We start from the raw sequence: 15,149 nt of genomic DNA on the forward strand, positions 1-15,149 counted from the left end.
GTTTTCCTTGGTTGGGTTCCTACTGGTCTACTTCAAAAGGCTGATGGGAAGGTGAAATTGACCCAGGAGTGCAGGGGCACTGCTGATGCATCTGAATTTGGTCCCACAGGTTTCTTGCATGACTAGTTTAGTTAGTTTATTTTCATTTCACCTCGTACAATGAAATTAAATACCATCTTCAGTGTACATTATGACTATGAAAATAAACACACATCCTTCACATTCCATAAATTGAATTGAAAACCCCTGATATTGCATTAATATTCCATTATACAGTAGAATTCAAAAGAGTTACTGCCCTGGGATAGAAGCTGTTTTTCAGCCTATTTGTCCTTGTTTTTATTATCCTGTACCATCTGCCAGATGGTAATAGTTATAAAAAAAGGGTTCCCAGGATGAGATGGATCTTTGAGAATGTTTTGAACTTTCTTAAGTCAGCAAGAGCTATAAAGCTCTTCCAAAGAGGGGAGAGGACAACCAATGATCCTCTGGGCAATGACGTTAACCCTCTGGAGTGCTTTCCTATCTGCCACTGTGCAATTGGCAAACCCTACACAGGTGCAGTGTTAAAATACTCTCTACAGTGCAGCAGTAGAAGGTCACCAGCAGTTTTTCATTTTCAGTTGTTGTTTCCTGAGAAGTCTCAGGTAGTATAATCTCTGCTGGGCCTTTTTGACCAGGGCTGCAAAGTGAGCACCCCAGGTCAGGTCCTCTTTTATGAAAATACCCAGAAACTTAAAACTAGTTTGTGGGGGGAAGGGAGATGATTTCCCGGAGGATGGGAGAGGATCAGAAGAGGGGCAATCAACTTTGTTGGCCTGGTTATGCCAAGGCTGACTGAGCCACAGATTGCTTACTAATTCACCCTTTCCACTGGCTTGCTCTCAGCATCTGCCTAGCCACCTTCAGTGTCACAGACGCAAATCTCATTTTTACTCCTGTAATTAACGCAAGCGTCACATTAGCATTTTTGCAACACAAAACTGGGCCCATAGTTCTCTTTAACCACAAGTATAGAATCTGTATGTCTTAGAATATGTTGTAAACAGACCGGATTTATTAAGTGTGGATGAAACTGAAGCAGGGCTTAAAACCAGTCTTTGAACAGAAACAGGCAGCTAGCAAACATTCTTGTCTTTAGGAGTAACAGAAAATATGATAAATAGCTCTACTTCAGTACCATGGATAGTTCCCAGCCATTACATTGACAAAGTGCTTTCCCCTTCGCATTGGGAGTTTTTCACAGTCATCCAGAGATGAGTTTTTACATTACTTTTCAGTGGTGTCATCTACTCCTACACAAGGCACACCACCCACAGAATGGTTTGCATGCAGAACACTCAAATTCTTCTCCCACCTTGAGAAAGAAAGTCAGAAATCTGGTTCGAAGCACAGAAAGGGAAGGTGCCCCTTTGCTAGAAGTCGAGTAGGGAGGAAGAGGAGGCGGAGAAGAATGTGTACGGACAGATTATGGTTTGAAAAGAAATGAGGAAAGAGGAAAAAAAAGAAAAAAAATGCTTTGTCCATTTCTGGCCCTTCCCGTTGCTGACCTCATCTTGCTCACTTCCGCAAGGGTGCCTGAGTCGAGAATTTTGGGTCCCTCCCAAAAAATCAAAATGACAGCTGTAATGGAATGATTGAAGCTTCAGCCTGGGTTTTTTTTGTATGTGATGCACGCTTTTTAAAACCTGCATTTAGCTGCAGGGGTGAGGGGATATAAATCCAATCCTTTCCTAAAGCCTGATGAGATTCTGCCCATGCGATCACGTCATTCTTGGATCAAAAGTGCTACCTAATGGTTTCTCATCAAATCATGCATATAGAGAGAGGAAACGTTAAAAATACCAATGAACTGGTACCAGTAAATTAATGTGTAAGTCCTTAGCTTCCCCACAGTGGTAGCTTCCAGATAGATTAGACTACAGACCCCATTATCCTCTCCCTGGCATGCTCAAAATGACAGCAATTGTAGTTTAACGTATCGATAACACTCCACATTTGAAAAGGTCTTCCACATGTTTGCACCCCTCATGGTTTGCAGCATAGGAATCTGTGATAGTTTATTAAAGCAGGCCAAAGTGCCCCCCTTCCTATTTAAAAGAAGTTTTCTTATTCTTTTTCTTACCCAAAACAAAATGTTATTGAAGGGATTCACACCATACACCTAAACCACTTGTGACTTGTTTTACTTCGCTGTTGCAGAACTGAGAAACTGTTTTATGAGTTTATAGGACTTTTTGCTGAAAATGGAAAAACATGAACTTGTGATTAATATGTTGGATGATTAAAAAGGATAAAATATACCGTAGACAGCAGGGGGCCACGATACAGCTATATATAGCAAGACTAGACTATAAACACATTTGTAACTGTTGTAAAGAAGAATCAAAGCCTTTATATTTCTTTTTTCTTTTCTTTTTCTTTCTTGTCTTTTTTATTTATTACTTATTCACTAATTTTTTCTTTCTATTCTTTTTTTCTTGAAATTCGTTTTCACTCTGCAAAAATCTCCTTAATAAACATTAACAATAATAAAAATAAACTGCTGTATGTCTTAGAATATGTTGTAAACAGACCGGATTTATTAAGTGTGGATGAAACTGAAGCAGGGCTTAAAACCAGTCTTTGAACAGAAACAGGCAGCTAGCAAACATTCTTGTCTTTAGGAGTAACAGAAAATATGATAAGTAGCTCTACTTCAGTACCATGGAGAGTTCCCAGCCATTACATTGACAAAGTGCTTCCCCCTTCGCATTGGGAGTTTTTCACAGTCATCCAGAGATGAGTTTTTACATTACTTTCCAGTTGTGTCATCTACTCCTACACAAAGCACACCACCCACAGAATGGTTTGCATGCAGAACACTCAAATTCTTCTCCCACCTTGAGAAAGAAAGTTTGAGAAGATTGATACTTCTCAAGTTTGAGAAGGTGCATGTCTGTAAAATAGGAACTCATGTGATGTGGTTCATACTTGACCAGGGTAAATTAAAACCAGTTCAAAATTAGCTGTTCCTCAATGCAGTGGGGATAAAATTGTTACCAAAATGAACAACTTTCTTTCTTATCAAGGTACAAGATGAGGAGTTTTTAAGATCACCCCTTCCCCTGCGCCCTCCCCCCAGCAAACGGTAAGTAAGGGAGTTTTATAGAAGTGACTCCAATAAATTAAAAATACATTTTTCTCCATCCCTTATAATGTTAGAACCAATTCATTAATGCCCAATGGTTAAGTAGCAGGACAGTGCATAATCTATAGTATTCACCATCAAAAAAGCACCATGGCCATACAGGAGGGTGACTTTATAGTGGGGGGTATGCCAGTTTTATATTCAACCCACAGTCCACTACTTCTCTCTTTTCAATTTGTCTAGTGGCAGAGAAAATGCTTGATGAAGTTCCATGCTTCTCTTAGCTTGCAAAGATGGGGAATGCATGGACTAACACACACATACATTTTCTCCCTCTTGCCCAAAGGACATCAATAAAACAGTAGCTCTAGTTTTGACCTGGTAGCTTTCTGAAAGGGGCTGGGCATATTGGAGAGCAAACCAGAGCTAGCCTTTTCTTTGCCGGTTTCCATGTGATTCCAGATTTACCATTAACAGAATGGCTTCTGTATTTAGAATATAGCGAGCGACATTGTGCGACCAAACCATCTTTTTAATGTATTTATTTTTCTTCAAGGACTGCAGGGGGCATGGCAGGGACACAGAAATATGATAGGGGCTGCCAGTAAAAGGGAGAGAAGGGTGTGGGGGAATTGTCTGTGCAAATGCAGAGAGCTCTGGATGAAACTCCGAATTGAAGGGAGTGATGATTTCAATGTCCAAGTATATGAAAGGATGCTGTAGGGAAGCTAGTCAGGAAGTAATCTAGGATGAAACATTGTGGATGCAAGTTGCAGCTCCTTAAATCATGCTTCAATATAAAAAAATATGTCCTGGTAGTAAGATCTATTCAATTGGGAAACAGTCTAACATGGAGATTAAAACCTCCACAGACTAGTCACTAGACAGTCATCAATCCTGGAGATGGCTTAATTGTGTTTTTTTGCACAGTGCAGAGAGGTGGACTAGATCTTTTCCAGTTCCACTGTTCTATGATTCTGTGGCCTTTTCATTTCAGTTGTTGGCCAGGATATAGTATTGAGATACCGTTGGTTGCTCTTGTGGATCACCTGTGGCAGAACCCAAGTGAGGCAGAGCAATCCTCCTGGTCTTGCTTGACCTCTAGTAGTTTTCGCTGCAATCCTTTCTTCTTCTTCCATGGACAGTTCTAGTCTAGATTGGAGTCTAAGACCCTCTAATGCAGGCACTGTAGGGCAGGGTTCTCCAACCTTAGCAACTTTAAGACTTGTGGACTTCAACTCCCAGAATTCTGGGAGTTGAAGTCCACAAGTCTTAAAGTTGCTAAGGTTGGAGAACCCTGCTGTAGGGTTCAACTCTTTCTCCATTCCTATTTAACACTTACATGAAACTGCTGGTGTATCAATACACTAATGATACTCAACTGTGTATCTCATGCCTGGGATATGGGATGAAGGTTTCAATCCAGTGCCTGGGGAATATATGGATCTGGATGGGGAGGAATAGAGTCAGGCTTAATCCTAGCAAGATGAAGTGGGATCTCAGTGGATTGGAAACCAACTGAAGTGGCAGATATATCATTTTTGGTTGGTTGCGCTCTACAAAATGGAATGTGGAAACTTGAGATCCTCAAAAGCAGGTAGTGGCTGTGACCAGGATGGTTTTTGCATGATTCTATCTAGTGACTAATTATAATCGTGTACGAATTATTGGTATCTAATGTACTAGTTACAACCGTTCCTAGATAAGAAGGCCCTGCTCAAGCTCACACATGTTTTAGTCAGCTCTTATTTTGACTACTGCAATGCATTCTATACAGATTTTCCCTTGAAGGCCTGCTGAAAGTTGAAAGATCAAAGATGCAGTGGCTCAAGATGGTATGAGGGTATCTCACCTCAATAAGTAAGGTATAATAAGGTACCTCTATTATGGCAACTGCATTGGTTACTAGTTAGTTTCTGCATGCAATTCAAGGTGTGGTTGTCATTCATAAAGCCTGACTTTGATTAATCTTGTCAGTATCTGCACATTTAGCAAGATCTAGAAGAGAGACTATCTTCAGGTTCCCTGTCCAGAAAAATGCCACCAACAGGGGCCATGAAGTGGGATTTTTCCATTGTTGACCCCCTTCTGTGAAACAACCTCCCCTTCAGGACCAGGACAGTATCAATTCTAGTGGTCCTTAGTCAACCTTTAGGACCTGTTTCCCACCCACCCAGTCTTTGGCATCTGATTTGAAACTTGACACACACACCCTGTAGCAAATACAGGTTAGTTATTTTGGTACAATCGTTCTTCAGCATGATATGTATTGATCACGTATTGTTGTGCTATTATCTTTTTTTACCCGTTTACTGAAATATGCACCACATAGAGTTGATTTGTTATCGAAAGGGTATATAAATCTGATTAATATTTTTGTTTAACTTTAATTTAACACAAGGTTAATTCTGCTAGAGGATTAATGCATCCATCTTACTTATTATGTTGAGTTTTCCAAAGTAGAAAATTTTGCAGTTAGTTTTTGTTTCTGGCAGTCTACTGGTAAATTTCAGTAACTGGTATTTGGTAGGAGGCTTCAAGATCTACAGCAGAGGTCTCCAAACTTGACAACTTTAAGACTTGTGGACTTCAACTCCCAGAATTCTCCAGCCAGCTGGCTGGAGAATTCTGGGAGTTGAAGTCCACAAGTCTTAAAGTTGTCAAGTTTGGGGACCCGTGATCTACAGCCTCCCTGGATTTCATGGAAGAATATGAGGAGGAAACTAGTGGGGAAGGTTTCCTTCAGTACTGTCTAATCTAGTAATCTAGATTCTCATTAGTCAGTCTTATTGAAAGGAAAAATGGTAACTTGAGCATCTAGCCATCAGAACATTAAGGCAGATCTTCCATGTTATATGTCCTCTATCTAACTGCTTCTTGACACAGGTGAGATGGTACTACCTGTTCACCTGATAGGAAGGAATACACAACTATTCCTGTCCTGCTTTTTTTTTAAAAAAAAGTTGTAATTCCCAGTCCCAGGATGAGAGAATTCCATTACAGCTACCATCATTCCAGAAACGGGCATCTGTCCTTGAGAAATGGTCAGATAATGTATTCTTCCCCGAAGAAATTCCACGCTTAGAGAAGAAATCTTGGAGTCATTTCTGACCAATTTTGGTTTCTATTAAACAAACTTTGAATAGGGGCATTTTCTGAAATGGCTTTGATTGTGTGACATAGTTGCTTTTATTTTTTTTATTTTCCCCTCGTGGAATTCCATTCAAACAACTCGACTGGTAGATTTATCCGTATTCCAGTATTTCTCAGGATGAAATACTTGCTGCAAATATAAATTCTTAGACTAGGTCCCTATATTCCAGTAATCCATGATTCATTTGGAATCGGCTTAGTGTGTTGTGTAAATCTAGACATTGTGATTGGGAAGGCATGGCTGATGATTTAGTATGTTGTACAAATTCTTTTTTCTTTCTGTTTAGCAATCTGTAGTTTAAATCAACCGGGGTTTAGCATTCTATGTGAGTGAACCTCAATATTTTGGATCGTTCTGATTCAATTCAGTATTGAAAAATTGTTCTGTGCATTGATTTCAGTTCCCTTATTTAAAAAAGAAATTGATGCTATCTAGAAAATAAACAACCTTTGAAATCAAGGCCTCAAAGAGAAAGATAAATTCAGGCTAGGTGGAGAGAAATTTTACATGGGGAGAGCTCTTGATTAAGCTTTCCAGATACAAATGAGCACAAGGAAGTGAATACTCTTGAAATATTGGCTTGCCTTTTACAGATTCACAATCCTTCCTTGGGTTGTGTAATGCATTATAGTGGCATGGAAGCCATTTGGGACTGTAATGGGATGCTTGTATAGAAAGATGGCAGATTTTCTGTTGATTTTAGGTCATGAGATCATAGCCCTGTAGAGCACATGTAGTCCTTGACTTATGACCAGCAGAATTTCTGTTCTTAAGCAAGGCAATTGTTAACTCAGTCACACCCAATTTTATGCTTTTTGCCAAGGTTTTTAAGCAAATCACTGCGGTTGATAGCAATAGCACTTACTTATATACCACTGCACAGTGCTTTATAGCCCTCTCTAAGTGGATTACAGAGTTAGCCAATTGCCCCCAACAGTTTTGGGTCCTCATTTTACCCACCTCGGAAGGATGGAAGGCTGAGTCAACCTTGAGACTGGTAAGATTCGAACTGCCAAATTGCAGGCAGTCAACAGTCAGCAGAAGGAGCCTGCAGTACTGCACTTTAATCACCGTGCCACCACAGCTCAGTTAAGTGGTGAGTGAATCAAGTTGGTCATTAAGGAAAGCTAGCTTCCTCTATTGACTTTGCTTTTTTATTTTTTTATTTTATTTGATTTGTCAATCGCTTACAAGATAATAGGTATAAGTATAAACATGTGTAAGAATACAGGAAATAGGTACAAATAAATGGGGACAATAGGACAGAGATGGGAGGCACAATGGTGCACTTATGCACACCCCTTACAGACCTCTTAGGAATGGGGTGAGGTCAATAGTGGTTAGTTTGAGGTTAAAGGAGTGGAGGTTAGAGGATGTAACAACAGAGTCAGGTAGTGCATTCCAGGCATTGACCACTCTCTTGTGCTGAAGTTGTACTTTCTGCAATCAAGTTTGGAGCGGTTAACATTGAGTTTGTATCTGTTGTGTGCTCTTGTATTGTTGTGGTTGAAGCCAGCTGGGAAGGAGTGCAAGTGGCCATCACACGACCCCCGGAATGCTGCAACTGTCTTAAATAGATCCCATTAGCCAAGGGCCTGAATTTTTATTATGTGATTGTGGAGATGCTGCAAGTGTAGTTGTAAGTTGCTTTTTTCAGTGTCGTCGTAATTTCAAAAAGTCATTAAAGCAAGGGTCTTCAAACTTGACAGCTTTAAGACTTATGGACTTCAACTCCCAGAATTCCTGAGCTAACATGACTGGAGGAGGACCCCTGCATTAAAGGAATGATTGTAAGTCGAGGTACCTAAAGAGTACCAGGCTGGAGAAACTGTCCTTAACCAAGAGATATCATTTACTGAGCCACGGTGGCGCAGTGGTTAGAATGCAGTACTGCAGGCTACTTCTGCTGACTGTCAGCTGCCTGCAATTTGGCAAATCAAATCCCACCAGGCTCAGGGTTGACTCAGCCTTCCATCCTTCCGAGGTGGGTAAAATGAGAACCTAGATTATTGGGGGCAATAGGCCGACTCTGTAAACCGCTTAGAGAGGGCTGTAAAGCACTGTGAAGCTGTATATATGCGTTATTGCTATTGATTTTACTGTACTGTAGACAGCTCAGAGTAGTTATAAAATTGGGTGGTGATTAGTAAATGATTAATGATTTAAAATAATGATTTGATGAGTCCTGGTGGTGCAGTGGTTCAAGTGCAGTATTACAGGCTGACTTTGCTCACAGTCTGGAGTTAGATCCTGACAGGGCTCATGGTTGACTCAGCCTTCCATCCTTCCAAGATTGGTAAAATGAGAACCCAGATTTGGGTGGGTGGGGGGCAATAGGCTGGCTCTGTAAACCGCTTAGAGAGGGCTGTAAAGCACTATGAAGCGATATATGAGTCTAAGTACTATTGCTACTCAGTACTGGAGATTTTTAAAAAACCCAAAACTCGAGATGTTTGTATTGCTCCTTCCTTGTCTAAAAGCCTAGAAATGGGACACTGAGAAACAGGAGGCCAGATCCCCAAGCAAACCGTGGTTTCTTCTCTTGTCCAACGCTTGCTGCGGTTCTAAGGAGAAGGCAGATGCTGCAGTGAAAACCCTGAATGCAATCTAAGTAGCAGTTTGGCCACAGACCGCCCAGAGAATATGGGCAGGGCTATGACATCACTGGCATTCAATCAGGAAGCTCCCTTCCAGTTCAGCATCCTGAAGCATCTTTCCCTCCAACTGTTCATAAGGCCTGTGGTCCAAAGACAATCCTGGAGCAGACAGTGATAAAAATCAGGGTGGAAAGCTACAGCTGGCGCTTGAAGAAGATACCTTTGAAACAGTCCCTCTTTGCTAATATCTATCTCGTGTTTTTTAGAATATCCCCCTCCTGGGGTCTAGGATGCACAAACTTTACTTGCAGAGTTTATCAATTGAGAGTAAGGTGGAAGAAATGATGCCTCTTAATTTATAAGCAGCTTGCAGGTTCAATGAATGTTTGGTCTTTAATGCAAGAGCAATGCCGTTATCTCTATGCATTTAAGACTAAACAGCTTTTTTTGAACCAGGCAAAATCATCTCATCTGCGATGCAAGATTCACAGCAAAGGCCAGTTAAGTAAGTGGCAACTCCATAGCCAAGTCTTCAGTCCATCGTAACATGAGGAGGGTTGGGCACGACCAAGTCACTCTGGGTTGGGAATTAGGACACTTAAAGGGTGCAAAAGTATTTCTGTTTTAAGGGACTCACTCGGCAGGGTTATGCACAGGGTCCTGTCCTGTTGCACCCAGGGAAATCTGCAGAGAGATGCTAATGACAGGAACATGGTAATAAATGTCCTAGGATTTTCAAAATGTGGTCACCTTGAGAGAGACAATTCAAAATTGCTACTTCTGACACAAGGCTTTTAAAACTTTTTAGGATAGAAGGATTGCTGGAGAACTGCTCTTCCTTTGTAAACAGCATCCAATCACTTCGTTTTTCTCCAATGCTCTTCCAACAGGAATGTAGGTGGAAACACTCCAGATGCTGACATTTTATGGTTATTATATTGTATTTTTTTTTAAGTGTGGTTCCTTTGAGTTAGTCGGCGATTGTCTAGACCAGGGGTGGGCAAACTACGCCCTGCGGCCACATCCGGCCCGTTGGTCTGTCCAATCCAGCCCGCCCCTGAAAAAAATCGCTGGGTGTGGCATATTGCCCTGTGCCGCGTGGCCCCCAAAGCTGCAAAACAGTGCAGAGCACTCTCGGGGTAGGAAAGAAAAGAACTTTGCAAAGGCCTCAGCTGGGAGTTCGAAATCACCTTCGAGTGCGACCTCTCCGAAGGTGAGTCCCGCCGATCCCTCCTTTTTTCCGGGCTTCAGGCTTAAACTTTGCAAAGGCAAAGTTTGCAGGCTGGAGCGTCTTCCCGCCGAGGAGCGGGAAGGATTCCACCCGGCAGGCGGGCGGGCTGCTTAAACTTTGCTCGGGCGGCACTTTAAAAGCCTGCTCCCAGCACCCGAGCAACTTCCCAGCAACTTTCGGCTTCCTTTTAACTCGCGGGCGCCGCGCCTGGCCCCAAGCCGCGCGGGCGGAGGGGAAACCCGAGCACCGCCGGTCGCCTCCTCCAAGCAGCCCGCCCGCCCGCCGGGCAGAACCCTTCCCGCTCCTCGGCGGGAAGACGCTCCCGCCTGCAAACTTTGCCTGTGCAAAGTTTAAGCCTGGAAGCTCCGGAAACCTGAGCAACTTCCCAGCAACTTTCGGCTTCCTTTTAACTCACGGGCGCTCGCACCTGGCCCCAAGCCGCACAGCGGAGGGGAAGCCCGGCGGGCGGGCGGGTTGCTTGGAGGAGGTGACCGGCGGTGCTCCGGCAGCAGCAACAGGCAGTTCCACCGGGCTCCGCTCAGGTGTCCAGCTGGGGCTGTCAGGAGTTGCTACCGCCGGCGCAGCTCGGCGGCTCCAGTCCGCGTTGCTTTGGGAAGGAAAAGGCAAAACCAGGAGCCGCTGAGCCTGAGCCTCCGGTGCGCTGCTGCCGTTGCAAAGCACCGCCGCGGCTCTTCCTTTTTGCCTTTCCCTTCCCGAGGCAACGCGGGACTGGAGCCGCGCGGAGCCGCGCCGGTAGCAACTCCTGACTCGGGGCCTCCGAGGGGAGGGAAGGAGGAGAAGAGGGGGAAAGGTGGGGGCGATTCCCAAAAAATCTTGTGCTGACCCGGCCCGTCTGTCAAATTTTAAAAGTCAATGCGGCCCCCGAGCCAAAAAGTTTGCCCACCCCTGGTCTAGACCCAAGATGGCGAACCTATGGCATGCGTGCCAGAGGTGGCATGCAGAGTCCTCACTATAGGCACGCACATCATTTCCAGCTGTTCTTCTGGTTTCTGATGTGCACATGGATGCCAGCCAGCTGGTCATTGTGGGTGCTGGAGCACCAGAAAACGGCTCGAAAAACAGGCCAAAAATGGCCCCCAAAACGGCCTGAAAATGGCTCAAGAAATGGCCTGAAAATGACCTGAAAAATGGCCCAAAATGACTAAAAACAGGCATGCATGCACCGGCCAGCTGGTCTTCGGGTTTCTGGCACTCGGGCATGTGCACATGCACACATATGCATGCACATTCCAGTTTGGGCACTCAGTGCCAAAAAGGTTCTCCATCACTGGTCTAGACCAGGTGTCGCCAACCTTTTGGACCTCCGGGACCACCAAACTCGTAATTTTAAATCCTGCAGACCAGAGATCCTGGAAAAATCCCAAAAAAAGTCTGCAGGAAAATTCTCCACCCTGTTTTCCTACCGATTGATCATTCTTTATTTGGGATCGCAGGATACTGTCTCCAGCTCCGTTCTCAGGGGGAGAGAGAGAGAGAAAGAGAGGGAGAGACTTTTGGCTTCATGCAAGGAAAGCAGCAGAAGTCTTTCTTTCTCTCCCCCAAACTCCTCCAGAAATGAGTCTTTGTGAGACTTGTCACACCAGCTCAGCCTCTCGGAGCAAGATGCCTTGCAGGGTCCCAATGATTCATTTCTGGTGGAGTTTGGGGGAGAGAAAGAAAGACTTTTGCTGCTTTCCTTGCATGCAGCCAAAAGCAGAAGAAGAAAGAAGCAGAAAGAAGCAGCCCAGTGGTGAGGCCAGGCGCATGGGGCAAGTGGGGCAAGTTCCACCCCCTCTGTCCTTTACCCCTTCCGCTCACTACCTCTCGCAATGCAAGGGACACAAGTCTTGTGTTCCCGGGGGCCATGTGGGTAGTGCAGCCTTGTGTTGCTGTGCAGCCTGGATTAATTGTTTTGGGGGATGCTTTGGGGGTGACATTTCTCTGTGAACCACCAAAATTTTCTCATGGACCACCAGTGGTCCCCAGCCCACTGGTTGGCGACCACTGGCCTAGACCAAGGGTGTCAACTCCTGGCCCATGGGCCAGATGCGTCACATGCTGGCCCCACCCATGCCCGGTATAGCAAGGGTGGGGGGGAAAGTCCCGATACATCATGTGATACAGCCATGATGACGTGAGTTTGACACCCCTGGTCTAGACGTCCCTGCAGTTTTCTTGACCCACTTTCGGAAGTGCCTGGGCCTCCTTCCTAGGGTTGAGAGAAAGGGACTAAGGTCACCCAATTTGTTTGTGCCTAAGGCAAGACTAGAACTCTTGGTCTCGCAGTTTCTAGCTTCCTTCCTTAAGCACCAGATTGGCTCCTGTTAGCACCCTGCAATGAAACCATCCAGTTGGGTGATTCAAATGCTAAAGCTGCATTTAGCTGGATCTACCCTCTCAGACAGCAGATCCAGAGCAACACTCCTAAAAAATTAGACCGAGGGTGAACCCCCAGGGATCTTCTTAAAGAAACAAAACAGGTCTGCAGCCGCCTTGTTCTTCCTGTCCTCCCTCAACTGGAGAAGGCAGAGAGCCCCTTTGGTTGCAAGGCAAACACCAGATGTGGACTCGTGGGGGGCTGATGGGGAACAGCAGAGCAGGAGAAATTGTGGAATAATCCCTTTGCGCTGCAGCTCATTTAATTGAAACACTTTGAGAGCAGTTTTGCTTTCACATCAAATGCACACGCCTGACCCAAATTTGGAAGCCCGAGGAAGCTTCTTAAAGAGACAGTTGTTTCACTCCGCCCCGTTCTTCCTTTTTTAAATAAAATAAAATAGAGGTGGCGTGAGGTTCCCTATCTCTTTTGGCCCTTGCTTTTAGAGCATCCTTCCCTTCCAGGCAGATTCCATCCAAGCAATCATCCCCATTGTTTACAGTTTTCCTCTGAGGCAAGCAGGGAGCTCAAGAGAGCTGATGAAAAGGAGGAAAGCCTCGGGTGCAGGAGGGGAGAGGGAAGGATTTGACACTCTTTCCTCCTGCCCTCCCCTCCCCCAGCCATGCAGATTTGAGAGGAGAACGTCAGAAACACGGATCCATTTTGATGGTTATAATAGTTGCTGTTTCCATGGGCCGTGTTTTCGGATGTTTGAGGTTTGATCTGTTCCGATTTGACGGTTATCGGATGGGGGTAAATTGCCCCAGGCTGCTTTGTTGGGGGGATATAGTGGTAGAAGTAAACTTTATTGCTTTCTTTCACTAAATGAGGTTGACTCCTTCCGAGGTGGGTAAAATGAGGAGCCAGATTGTTGGGAGCAATAGGATGATTCTGTAAACCGCTTAGAGAGGACTATAAAGCATGGTGAAGCGGTATATAAGTCTAAGTCAGGGGTGTCAAACTCAAGGCCCGTGGGCTGGATGCGGCCTGCAGGGCTGGCCTGGAAATATGAAAGGACCGGCCTGCGAGGCCTCCATATAGCCTGTTTTCAGACAGGAGAGCGCTGCAGGAGGCCAGGGAGGCTAAAAACGAGGCATGGGGGACCTACGCATGCTCCCCATTGGAGGTGGTATTCAGCAGGTTCTGACCAGTTCTGGAGAACCAGTAGCAGACATTTTGAGTAGATCAGAGAACCGGCAAATACCACCTCTGACTGGCCTTGCCCCCATCTATTCTCCATCTCCCATTGAATCCCAGCTGATCGTCTGGGTCTTCTTTGGTTGCCCTGTACAGGAGAACGGAGCTGCAAAGCAGGTTAGTGGAGTGAGGAGCAGAGGTGGTATTCAGCCAGTTCAGATCAGTTCTGGAGAACCGGTAGTGGAAATTTTGAGTAGTTTAGAGAACCGGCCAATACCACCTCGGACTGGCCCCACCAACCCCATCTATTCCCTGCCTCTCATTGAGTCCTGATTGGCTGGGTCTTCTTTGGTTGCCCTGTACAGGAGCTGGAAAGCAGGTATCCTTCCCCTGTCACACCCACCAAGCCACACCACGCCCACCAAGCCACGCCCTCAGAACCAGTAGTAAAAAGAATTGAATCCCACCACTGCCCCCCATGCTCCGTTTTGGCTGGCAGGGTGCTGCAGGAGGCATCCGTCCCATCTCCCCCCATGGTCCCCACCTCTCATCCTCCACCGGCCCATGAAGGAGAACTACAATGCTGATCCGGACCTCGAAGAAATCCAGTCTGACACCCCTGGTCTAAGTGCTATTGCTGAATGTACCTTGCGGTGGGCTGAATACCTTTGCAAGCTGCGTCTTCACCATCTTGTTTCCCAAATTGTTCCTGCTGTATTTTGGGCCTTTTGTATTATTTAACCCCTGATGTTTGCCTGATGTCCTCATAAACATCACATGGAGCAATGGACGTATTTGCAAATAGATCCTTGCACTTTGAAAAAAAATATATTATGTAGCTGGCTTCCTCTACTGTCTTAGATAAAATCTCTTTCTCTTCCAAAAAGCACAAGGGACAAGAATAACTGCTACCTCTTTTACCTCCACCTGACTCCTAAAGGGGAATTCTTGATAGCAGACCTGGGAGCGGGGGAAACCTATTGCACACAACCAGATGGTTACCTGGTCTTGCACTGAATAATAAGTCAACAACACCCAGACATAGCTTTTCATGAATGTAATTCTTTGCTAGAGGGGTGGTATTAATAGAGGAAGGCATAATCTGATTACAATTGGACTGCCAAGTTGGACTGCTAAAATTCTGCCCATCTTTATGGAGGCCATCTAACAGTCAAGCGTAACCAGGCTTAGTAGATGCCTGCTACGTGGCCTTCATGGTTTCTTCACCCATCATCCTAAGCCAGGGGTCTTCAAACTTGACAGCTTTAAGACTTGTGGACTTCAACTCCCAGAATTCCTTCTCCAGGCATGTTAGCTCAGGAATTCTGGGAGTTGAAGTCCACAAGTCTTAAACTTGCCAAGTTTGAAGACCCTTGTCCTAAGCCATATGATGCTCTTTTGGTTTCATGCAATATGTGACTAGGTGGTTGATAGACTCCTGTTTAAGTTAGGGATAAAGAAAATTGTTTCTGATGTAAGGCAGAACTTGGTCTTTAAGAGCTATGGCAGCATCCACAGACCAC

At 44.9% G+C, this 15,149-nt stretch overlaps 1 long non-coding RNA gene across 2 annotated transcripts in view; it reads left to right on the forward strand.

Moving 5' to 3' along the window:
- LOC148129895 (uncharacterized) overlaps positions 1-15,149 on the forward strand; it is a 58,990-nt gene that overhangs the window by 1,723 nt on the left and 42,118 nt on the right. For both annotated transcript variants that reach the window (XR_015750466.1, XR_015750465.1), the window contains exon 2: positions 3,072-3,130. This is a non-coding gene — a long non-coding RNA (uncharacterized LOC148129895). The remainder of the gene's footprint in view (positions 1-3,071; positions 3,131-15,149) is intronic.

The sequence above is a fragment of the Notechis scutatus genome, chromosome 8 (assembly GCF_049901735.1).
Source record: "Notechis scutatus isolate UNSWTSFEM ecotype Mainland chromosome 8, rNotScu1.2, whole genome shotgun sequence".
In the NCBI taxonomy this organism is placed as follows: Eukaryota; Metazoa; Chordata; class Lepidosauria; order Squamata; family Elapidae; genus Notechis; species Notechis scutatus.